This window comes from Anguilla anguilla, chromosome 14 (assembly GCF_013347855.1).
Source record: "Anguilla anguilla isolate fAngAng1 chromosome 14, fAngAng1.pri, whole genome shotgun sequence".
Lineage (NCBI taxonomy): Eukaryota > Metazoa > Chordata > Actinopteri > Anguilliformes > Anguillidae > Anguilla > Anguilla anguilla.
The window spans coordinates 2,969,554-2,980,880 of record NC_049214.1 but is presented as its reverse complement, the minus strand read 5'-3'; the positions used below and the strand labels follow the sequence as shown (position 1 = coordinate 2,980,880).

General features: G+C 45.6%; 1 protein-coding gene across 1 annotated transcript in view; it reads left to right on the top strand.

The window, feature by feature from the left end:
* The first annotated feature begins 1,517 nt into the window (after nucleotides 1-1,517).
* Nucleotides 1,518-11,327, top strand: part of cdc42se2 (CDC42 small effector 2) — a 42,303-nt gene continuing 32,493 nt past the window's right edge. Inside the window, exon 1 of the mRNA XM_035389697.1 lies at nucleotides 1,518-1,903. The gene's annotated coding sequence lies outside the window, so the exon portion shown is untranslated. The remainder of the gene's footprint in view (nucleotides 1,904-11,327) is intronic.

Sequence of the window (11,327 nt, the reverse complement as noted above, 5' to 3'; positions counted from 1 at the left end):
AGACATGCATAGGCTTATGGGGTAATAGTCTTTGTAAGTACCCTCTTAGAAGCAGTTATGTTTCACAGGTAGTGATTTAAAAAATGATTCACTAATGGAAGCACTACCTCAATACCACAATAAAACGCCCATACCCACTTGAATGTAATTAGCCAGTCGTAGAGATGTGGTGTAATCCTAGTGCAGAAGTGTAGCCTAATGCAATCAGGCGGACCGCAAAAGACTTTGCTGATGGATGTAATCATGCGGTGCGAAGCAATGCCAAGACAAAGAGGCCACGTGATCGGTTTTCTTCGGAATACTGAGGAGGATGGGAGCAGCGTATGATACTCCTGTGACTTTGATAAGCAGGAAAATGTCTGCTAAACAGATTTTTTTTTATTTTTTTTATTTTTTTCATTTTTAACAGACATACAGTTTACACGTGTTTCACAGGAGCGTGGCTGTGGTTAAGACGGATATATTTCTTGACGCAAAATATTCACTGATCTATATAGGCTATATAAAGTTTAGCCGTTGATTAAACCGCATTTCAACATGTAGTCGTTTACATGACGTTGAAACAACGACTAGGCTATGATATAGCCATCTACTAAACTATAGCCTACTTTTCAACAAAATTTACCAAAGTTCTATCTTAGCCGTTGAAAGTCATCTGGGCGTCTATTATACGGGTTTTAAACTGAAAATCGCTTACTGGGATTGTATCGCAGAGGGGGGGGGGGGGGGGGGGGGGGGGGGGGGCGCGGAGGGGTTAGTCTGTGACAGTGAGCCGGCTGTGTTTCGGATTCCACTTCACCTTAAAAGGCAGTTAAGTTCCACGACACGCGTATGAGCACAAACATAAAAATAGTTTTGCTCTTTCTAAAGAGTTCTTCATACTGAAGCTTCTCCGGCTCGGTGCAAGATTACAAATAGACCTATTTTAAGTTAAAACGTTCACATTTACTGGATACGTCTTTCTGACAAGATTTCTCTGATTTTTATTTATTTATTTATTTATTTATTTTTTTTACATTCTTTCTTTGTTGAACAATAGCCGTGTTTGACTTGAATGATATAAGTTAGTTTCCTCCTAGCATGTTGATGGTGAAATCTCAGGTGTGACGCTGCCTGTGTGGCTTAACTGCATAACTGCCTAAACATGCTAACGTCCTTCACATTTTTTGTGCCAGCACAGCAAAGTGATGGTACTCTGTAGAATGTTTTTGTAGTTGCTGTTTTATTGGACAATTGTTTTGATTTTGAAAGTAATATGTTAGGTAAAGATCCACGACATTCCTCCCAGTTCAGCTCCTATAAAGCTCCCATGAAGTATATGTCCAAATCAAAACATCCATTTACACCTCCCCTGAATGCTTACTTATTAAAACCGTTAAATACCGATAAAGATAAACCATAACATTAAAATGTAATGGCTTTAGTTCAGATATGGGAACAAATAACGTTTTATGGGAGACAGGGTACAGTCAACTGCTTCTGACGTTCACTGTTCCACCATGGGAGGCGCTGTTCTCTTTCTCTCCGGCGTGGGATTGTGGCAATAGCGGTGGGAGTGTTTCCATCTGTCAGCTCTCCTCCTTTTGATAGCGACAGATTTCTCTCTATTCAACTTCTCTGAAAACGCCAGCAGCAGCCCTATTCTTTTCCTCCCCGTCTTCTGCAGCACTAGCTCGGTCGCCATCTTCTGCGATATAGCTTTAGGCAGCGCTGCCGCTTCTGTTTTAATAAGCTTGGTAGATTGCTGGTTGCATGCACACGTCTTTGCATTGGGAAATCAGCGCACGTCCGACAGAGATCTGCCCGGTTACACAGGTGAAACACCATTTTCCGCATTTGGTGGAAAGGATTGTATAAGGTAGCTTAGCTATCTGGACATCATCAGCTGGACGGGCCGGCAGCGGTAAGAATGCAGTTTTAATGCCTTTCCCCATTTTTTACAGATTGCTGAAACAAGAAAGTCGACTAACTAATAATGGCACTGATGGTTTAACTAGTTATGTTGGATATATTTGTCATAGCTAATGTGCGCTAAAATAGATGGTTAGCTTTTTAGCTAATGCTCTATGGGGGGCGGGGGATGACTGAATCTCATTGTTAGCTCGCTAACGTTTGTGTCGGTGTGACTTACCAGTTCGCCGGCGGGTAAACAGTGATTGTACAGGTTGATCTGAGGTAATTTTCGCTAAAGTTAGCTAGTACCCTGTTGTGAATATACCGACGATTAGACCGTGACCTGGCCTACGTTATCCTCATCCAACTGGGTTGGTAACAAGAGTCAGTCCATTCATTCTGATGCCTGTCTTTTCCCAGTAGGATATGCTGTTGGCTATCGACTGTAGCTTAGCTGTCGGGTTACATAGCAATGGCCCCAGATCTAACGTTTGCTATCCATCTGATTTCAGTTTATTTATGGTATTAGGTTTATGTAGGTAGCTTAACTATATATCCAGTTGCCAATAACATTACATTTATTTAGCTAATAATAAATAAAAAAAACATTAACTTTATTATTACATTTTTGATAACGTTAATGATGATACGTTCCTGATTACTGTTATATATTCGACTGCTAGTTAATGTTACGGCTGGCTGTCATGCATTGTTTCTAACGTATAAGTTCAATAATTTGTCCTGGTGAAATTATGACAGACGAAAGTGATTTGACTTTCCCCTTGCCTTTGCTGTGCATTAACTTTGTTATTTTGATTCGTGTTTACCAAATAGCTTCTTTCACTGGGTATTTTCCTAACGTGGCTTGACTGACATTAATAAGTTTTCCATTACGGGTTAGGTACTATGCTGTTCTTATTTTATGAATGAAGCGTTTTGCAATGCGACAGATTTGTATCACATTGAGAGAATTATGCGCATATTAGAGTTTTACCAATTGATTTGCGCCATGAAACTTGCATGACATCATTCAGCGCTACCTGCAACCAGTTACTTTACCCAACCACTTAGTCTAGCCTCAAAGTTGTTAATTCGTTTATTAATTGTGCTGCTTTAAGGAAATCAGTTTAGTGTACATTAACTGACATAATGTGACATGCAGGACTGGGTTGCACCTCAGGTTTCGAGGTTCTCGGACCTAATAGAAATGAATGAATGAATGAAACGGTTTAAAAATTCTGTCCTCTGTCCACTTGAACATCGGTCACGCAGCCTCTGCAGGAGCGCAACGTGCCCTGTGCAATATAATTACTCCCAACGGCGATCTATTCAGCTATATATCGATTGATCTATCTTTCTGTTTCTGTTTATCGTCTGTCTGTCATGTAACAGGTATCCGTATCGATTACAGTACATAATGCATCATCTTGAACACCATTGACACGTTACGTGTAGCCATTTGATGAAATGCGAATTTTACGAGTTTAAGAAAGAAAAACAAGAAGTGAACAATGCTTGCAGCGGAGACATTAGATTGAGCATTAATAACACGCGCAAATGAAACGTGAAAAGTTTGGGGTATACATGGAAAGGAAATTGGAAAAGAAACCTGTCTGTTAAAGGTAATGTAGGAGACTGCAGTTCAAATGTCGTAATGCGGGTTCATTCTGTCATTCCAAATGCTCATAAGGGAAAGACTGAGTTTTAAAAAGGGAGGGATGGAGGGATAGGTGGCAGGGTTCTGTTGAACGATCTTATTTAGGATAAGATAAGCGGAAGTTTGCAAAGCTGTGATAGGTTGAAAATAAGGTGAAGCCTACATTGGTTCCTTCTGGTTAGAAATGAATATTGGAGGATGTAGGCTAGCCTATTTCCAGTTTTTGACCACGTCAAGGGAACATCCGTTGTTGTAATGACAATACAGTGGCGTTGTGATGAGACTGTCTGTGAACTAGCATGGTTCTTGACCAGTGGTCTGTAAGTCAAAGTTAGGCATGGAATGGTATTGCACTCTTGAGAAAGATACTTAAAACTCCGGCCACATAAATGGGTTACATAACGTGTAGCCTACATTTTAGGAATAGTTGTTCACCCCGGAGTAAGGTGTCTACTTACCAGATAGACAGGGTAACATAATGACAGACTGGGTTTACTCCCTGCTTTGTCCATTGTCTGTAATGGGTCACTGAGTCACAGGGTATAGCCTGACTGTTGCCAGAGCAGCGCACCCATCCACATGCAGCACACCTATACACATGCAGCACACTCATGCACCTGCAGCACACCCGTGCATGCACCCATGCACATGCAGCACACTTGTGCAGTGCATCCATACACATACAGCACACCCGTGCAGCACACCTATGCACATGCAGCACACTTGTGCACATGCAGCACAGCCGTGCACATGCAGAATACTCGTGCACATGCAGCACACTTGTGCGCATGCAGCACACCCATGCACATGCTGCACACTTGTGCAGTGCACTCATGCACATGCAGCACACTTGTGCACATGCAGTGCACCCATCCACATGCAGAACACTCGTGCACATGCTGCACACCCATGCACATGCATCACACTCGTGCTGCACACCCATGCACAGGCAGTACACCTGTGACCTCACAGAAACTCTTGAAGGGATCGGAGAGCAGCCTGCATGGAAAGCAGCGGTTCATTTGCAGATTCTGAATTTCGTCATTCATGCAAAGGCATAGCTCCTGGGCTGCATCAGCTGGGAGAAGGTGCTCACTCTCTAAGTTTAGAGGCAGCAGTTTGAAATGCTCAGTTGCACCTGTAAGTGGTTGCTCCTTCCCACGAAACACATCAGATTGTAATGTTTGACCAGAGTTCTTCTTTGAAGAACAGACTATTTCATCACTTTCCCTTGTGTCTCTCTGTCCAGTCCTTTAAGTGGTGAAGCTGTGGTTTTTTACAGGCCAGCATCAAAAGCAAAATGTCCTGGTTTTTCACTAATGGAAATGAATGGTGTTGCTTTGGCTGGCCTTTTATTATCAGGCACTGTGATGAAGCCAATATTAAACACATAGCCCGGAGCTGAGTCAAGTGGAATGCCACTCAGTCCAGACCTATATTCATTCAGTGAAAGGCTTTTCATTATTGATATTGTCATATCCGTAATGAGGCATTTATTTGTGCTGGTTGTATAAACCTGACTCACTGAGCAATTTGTTTTGTGAGTGTAGCAGAAGTCATTTGAAACCTGTCTGTCAGAGGATCTAGAGCAGGGCTGCCCAACCCTGCTCCTGGAGATCTACCGCCCTGTATGTTTTCCCTCCAACCCTAACAAGGCACACCTCATTCAGCAAATAGAGATATCTTGCTGAGCTGCTAATTAGTGGAATCAGGTGTACCAAATGAGGGTTGAAGTGAAAACCTATGGGACGGTAGATCTCCAGGAACAGGGCTGGGCAGCCCTGATCTCGGCCCTCGGTTCTACGGGCACTAGGAGTCGTTATGAAATTTTCCGCCACACAATAGGATAGCCGCCGGCTCCTGTCGCTGCTTTGAGAAGCTGTCCCTGTGGGGATCATTCCTGAGGAACGCGCCACTGCTGGTGCCACGTGGCGGTGTCGTTGGGGTTTGATTGATCTTACCCCCGATCTGTTTCTGGTTTCAGTCCTCTGGTGGTTTTCAGGAAGCTCTGATATCCTGTCAGGAATTGGCACTGAACCGCGAGTCAGCTGTCCACACTCTTCCTCTCTGAGTCTTTCAGCCTGGGCAGGACTAGTTCAGGTCTCAGGTCTCACATTGATGGATGTGGAATCAGTGTTGGCTTCCATTTTTATGCCCTATTTTTCCTGGACCTACTCACCAGCTGCACGTTTGCTGAAAGGTGGATCAGCACTGACCTTTGAACCTCTGATGTTGTTGGTCCAGAGCATTGACCATAGCCCTACACAGCTCCCTTTCTTCGTGCAGATTCTCATCGGTTGTTATTGATGCGTGAGCTGACTCACGTTTTGAGTCAGTGTGTGGTCAGCACCTTGTTCTGACAGATGTTCCAAGGGAACTGGCTTTTGAATAGCAACAATGTTTTTTTTTCTCTCCAAAAAAAAAAAAAAAAAAAAAAAAAAAAGTGATGGTAGATCAAAGATGGGACAAAAGTCATGGTAGAAGCAACAATGGTTAAAAAAGTTCTGTCCCACCATAACACCTGTCACAACCAGCCAGTGAGTCCATGCCCACAGTTTGAGCCCTGCTGAGCTGCACTGTCTAGTTTCTTTATTGATTGTTTGTCTCATTCTTGCCTAAGAAGAGTCGAGACAGATTTGCCGGAAAAACGCTGGCCACAGAGTGGACACAGGTCAGTCTGCTTTGAGTCCACAGAGGTCAGCCTCAGCTGTAGTGTAGACCTATCAGGTGGAGGAATAGAGATCAGGTGGGTCTGCTTTGAGTCCACAGAGCTCAGCCTCAGCTGTAGTGTAGACCTATCAGGTGGAGGATCAGCGAAGGTGGTGCAGTGCAGTGAGGGTTGTGGGTTTCAATCCCAGTTTCCACCTTCCGGTTTTGACACGTTTGTCACGTGCCGGAAAGGAGCCAGGCAGAGTTCCTTATTCAGCTTCTGCTCACGGGATCCTGAAGGCCAGGGTTTGCCGTGACTGCGGTCTGGCCACAGTAACGGCCTGTATAATTTAGCTGCTAGCGGTCGTCCCTCCTCCAGCAAGCTTACTCGCGGCTCTTGTGTGGGTATGTATGGAAATGGCGCTCCTTTCTGGTTGTTCGTTTGCCTCGACCTCGCGCTCCGCATTCGCTGGGGGTTTTCTTGGTGTTGACCATGAGGAATGAAGGCTTATCTTTGTGTCCATCATGTTGTCTGTTGACCATAAACAGTCTGGGACGTTCTTTTTTTTTGTTGCCTCAGGAGTGAGGAGGTTTGGCTTTGTTCTCAAAATCACTGCTTTTAATTTGTCTCACGCAACCCATCGTATTTCTCGTTAGTAAGAGATCTCATCCATTAAACCTTCATTATGTCCGACAACTTTATTAGCGGATATTGGCATTTACAATGGGCCTCAGCCAAAAAGAAGAGCTTTTCGCTGTCTCAGTGTGTACCTAGCTTTGCTAACATAGCACAAGAACAGCATCACGGACTGGTGCAGTGCATTGTCTCCCTGTGCGGACAGAGTGTTGTGATTTAGCTCATCTCAGAAGCCTAAAGGCGAAACTAAGGGGAAACGCGCTTGAGTCAGTCGATCATTTAGGATGAGCTTCGGCAGGTTTATCTTTCTGCAGCTAGCGCATGATGCTCTGCACAGAATGTGTGGTTGTGTAACTCTGAGGTCGTGTGTGACTCTGAGGTCGTGTGTGACTCTGAGGTCGTGTGTGTGTATCTGAGGCAGTGTCAAGCCTGTAATCTTGGCACTCGCACTACACAGAGAACATCGGGCCTGCTCTCCTCCTCTTCATTCCGTCCCTGGATGAGACTCATCTCCCAGGCAGGCAGTCTACTGGGCTGGAATTTGCCAGCTCTGTCCTATAGATGTGGGCTTAACCCAACCGGCCTTTTTTTTGGGAGGGCTTTCGAACCCTCGGACAAATCCAGCATGACCCCGCCTTAAACTCCTTGGAGGGGTCTGCCAGTTAAAGCACTCGGAGTAATTGGATTGCATGTCAGAATTCTTCTGCTGTTTTAACCCTCGCCCCTCCTCCCTAACCCCCCCCCCCCCCCCCCCAGGAAAAATTCCTCCCAAGTACAACAGACCAGGCGAGTCGCCCCACGTTGCCAAGTGACCAGAGGATCCTCATTGTTTCAGCTGTGCTGGAGTCGCACCTCGGAGAGAGAGAAAGGTCAAAGGTCATCCCTGCTGGCTGTGTGTCACATGCCTCGAGTGGCTCGTTTTTATAAAGAAACCCCTTGTGCCTGTGCACAGCGTCCGAATCCCCTGCCCGTTTTTGCTCTGAGCGATCATGAGGTTGAACCCTGAGTACCGTCGGTGCAATAATGGTGGATTTTGCTTGTTCTGCGCAGCTCCTGGGATCCAGGAAAGTCCAGCGCTTCACCCTTTCTCCATTCACTTAAGATGCAACAGTGCACTTTTAAAGCCCGACGTGTCCATGTGGAAAAAAACGTAACAACATTGTTGGGTTGCCTTGTGTTGCTATCCTCATATCCACACACTTTCTGCTCTTTTCAGCGTCCTCCATAGATCATGATTATGCAATTGCCTCTGTTTGCGGAGTGCTGCACTCTCTCCCAAAACCCCGGTTTACATCCAGACAATACACCTGTGATGAGCTTGATGGGTTCCTTTGTGTTTCCGCACCGAAGTGTGCTTTAGACCCCTTAAGGTGTGAGGTTACAAATAGCCTATGTGATTGATTATTGTTGGCTGGGCAGGTGTCAGTAGTTAGAGGTAGTTAAAGGTAGGTATAAAGGTAGATAATGTAGAGAACCTCTCGGAGCAAATAGACTGACTGGTTGGGCAGGGATAGCCAGCAGTATTTAAACTGGCTGATAAAATAGAAAGTCCAGGCTATGAAATGTGTATTATTATGCAGATCAGGAGGGGTTGAGGCATTTTGGCATCCAGGTTACATCATAGCTCGGGTTTGAACCAGGAGAGAGCCAGACCTGAATTAGCCTGTGATCTCATGGTGGGTTGGGGGGGGGGGGGGGGTAGGGGAAGAAACGCCAGGGAAGGGAACAGAAACGCAAATTTAAAAGCAACTAGATAATTACAGTGTTTATGTAGTTTCGAGCAAGTGTTGCACAAGTGCAGGTCCAGGGGAACTGTAATATGACCTCTGCAAGCTTTCTTTAGTCATTTTTTGGCTGCTGTTTACTTGGCGTTCATGTGGTATATTCGACTAATCCCCTCCTGGGGTTTTTTTTTAAAATATTTGTATTTCTAAAGACATTTTCAAAATTACATACAACTAGCCTACATCGTATTCATTTTCAAGCTGTTTTGCAGCTAGATATGCCAGTCCATCCGGGACGATAACGCATCAGCGATTTTTTTCTTCCCCTCCTCATTTGTCCTATGTGCCCCTTTTGAATTGATTTAGTAATGGGGGCCTGGGCACTGATCCAGCTCATTTGTCCTGAAAGACCTTCTCGGCCCAACTTTCCTTATCGGGAGCTGATGCTGGGAAGAAAATCCCAGAATGCTTAGCGCTGGGTTCTAATCGCGGTTGTGTGTAATGGTTCATGGTCATCGTCACACGGGCTGCTGTACCCCTAGATTCCGCCCTGCCCCCGTCATTTGGAAACGCCAGTTCTGTGTACTTCCGTTAGCTTGCTCTGTTTTAAAACCTTGGCCTTGTATACATATTGTACCTTTCAACGAAAAGCAGAATGTTTGCAGGAAGCTTGGCAGGGTGCTCTCTAACCCTCTAATCTAATCTAGCATCCATGTGTTTCTTTTTAGGAGATGGTCTTGTGTTTAAGACCCCTTTCTCTCTTGTATGAAAATGCTAACGGTCAGGGATTCCTGAGGTAATCGCGTCTTGGCGCTCTTCTTGGAAGTTTTGGAATTTCATTCCAGACTCGATTTAGGCTATGCACAGATGCACATGGCACGTCATACCTGCGGATTAGTTCATGTGACAGCACAACCATTTTTTTTTTTTTTTTTAAATCCGGACTTCATTCAAGGGGATTCTCCGATTATAGGGTACATTTAGCATATGTACTGAACGTAACTTTAGCAAATTTGTTTTGTCCATAGGAATGGAATTCATCCTCAGTGCATTCAGCCTTATGAATGCACTGTCCCACATTGCGCAATTTACAGACTGTGCTCTTTTTACGTAACGTTCTTTGCCTAACTGTATCTTGTTAGCTTTAAGAGATTAAATGTTCACGACAATGCGGGTTACCTTAGCCCGGGAACAAAAGAGCTGGGCCACGCCCTGCATTCAGCCAGCAGGTATACCTGGCTGCTTAAACATTGCACCACATGGGGGGGGGGGCGGGGGGCGGGGGGCTCGGTGACATCCTGGACTGGGCCTCGCTTTCTCTGCCGGACCGAGCTTTAACTCGACCGCGCTCTGGGTGAGATATAGGCTATATGCATCTGGAGACCGACTGAAAGGAAGGGAAGTTTGGGCAAGACAAACAGAGGGGCGGTGGCAAATGGTAAATAGACTGCATTTATACAGCGCGTTTTCCTGCAACCGCTGCACAAAACGTTTTACAGTGAATGCCTCTCATTCAGCCATTCACACACACACACACACACACACACACACCAACGGCGAAAGGCAGCCTTGCCTGTCATTCACTCATTCACACACACACTCACTCACCCTCCCATTCACCCATTCACACACACACACACACACACCAACGGCGAAAGGCAGCCTTTCCTGTCATACACCCATTCACACACACACTCACACACACTCTCATTCACTCATTCACACACACACACTCACACACACTCTCACACACCCTCTCATTCACTCATTCACACACACACACACACACACTCACACACACCAATGGCAAAAGGCAGCCATGCAAGGCACCAGCTCATCAGCAGGAGTGATTAGGGGTTAGGTGTCCTGATCAAGGACACCCCCACGCACCGAAGGCCGGGGATCGAATAGACAACGCTCCGGTTGCCAGACTACACTGCAGATCCTCCCAAATCTGCTTTCCCACATTCATCTACCTGCCTCGAAAATACACATGCTAAAAGTCTCCCAGGAGAGTCGTTTTTCCAGTATATTTTCAGCTCAAAGTAGCCTACATTACAGAGATGACAAGGAAAGAGCTGTCGTGACAAAAATAGAGTGTGCGACAAAACGGAACGAGGACAGCATAAGACGTTAAAAGCGTTGACGCGTGATGACAGACACAGTTGAAAATGAAGTCAAAGTAAATTATTGAGGCCTGTCTTAGTGAAACTAAAAAAAGACGAGCCGTTGGTAAGACTCAGGCCTGCTGGGTTTTACTGAGCGTTAGACTGTTTGGTCTGTAGCTGGTAAGGCTCAGAGCTTCTGGGTTTTACTGAGTGTTGGACTGTTTGGTCTGTAGCTGGTAAGGCTCAGAGCTGCTGGGTTTTACTGAGCGTTAGGCTGTTTGGTCTGTCGCTGGTAAGACTCAGAGCTGCTGGGTTTTACTGAGCGTTAGGCTGTTTGGGCTGTCGCTGGTAAGACTCAGAGCTGCTGGGTTTTACTGAGCGTTAGGCTGTTTTGTCTGTCGCTGGTAAGACTCAGAGCTGCTGGGTTTTACTGAGTGTTAGGCGGTTTGGTCTGTTGCTGGTAAGACTCAGAGCTGCTGGGTTTTACTGAGCGTTAGGCTGTTTGGTCTGTCGCTGGTAAGGCTCAGAGCTGCTGGGTTTTACTGAGCGTTAGGCTGTTTGGTCTATCGCTGGTAAGGCTCAGAGCTGCTGGGTTTTACTGAGCGTTAGGCTGTTTGGGCTGTCGCTGGTAAGGTGGTCCTCCGCTTTCAATTAGAATG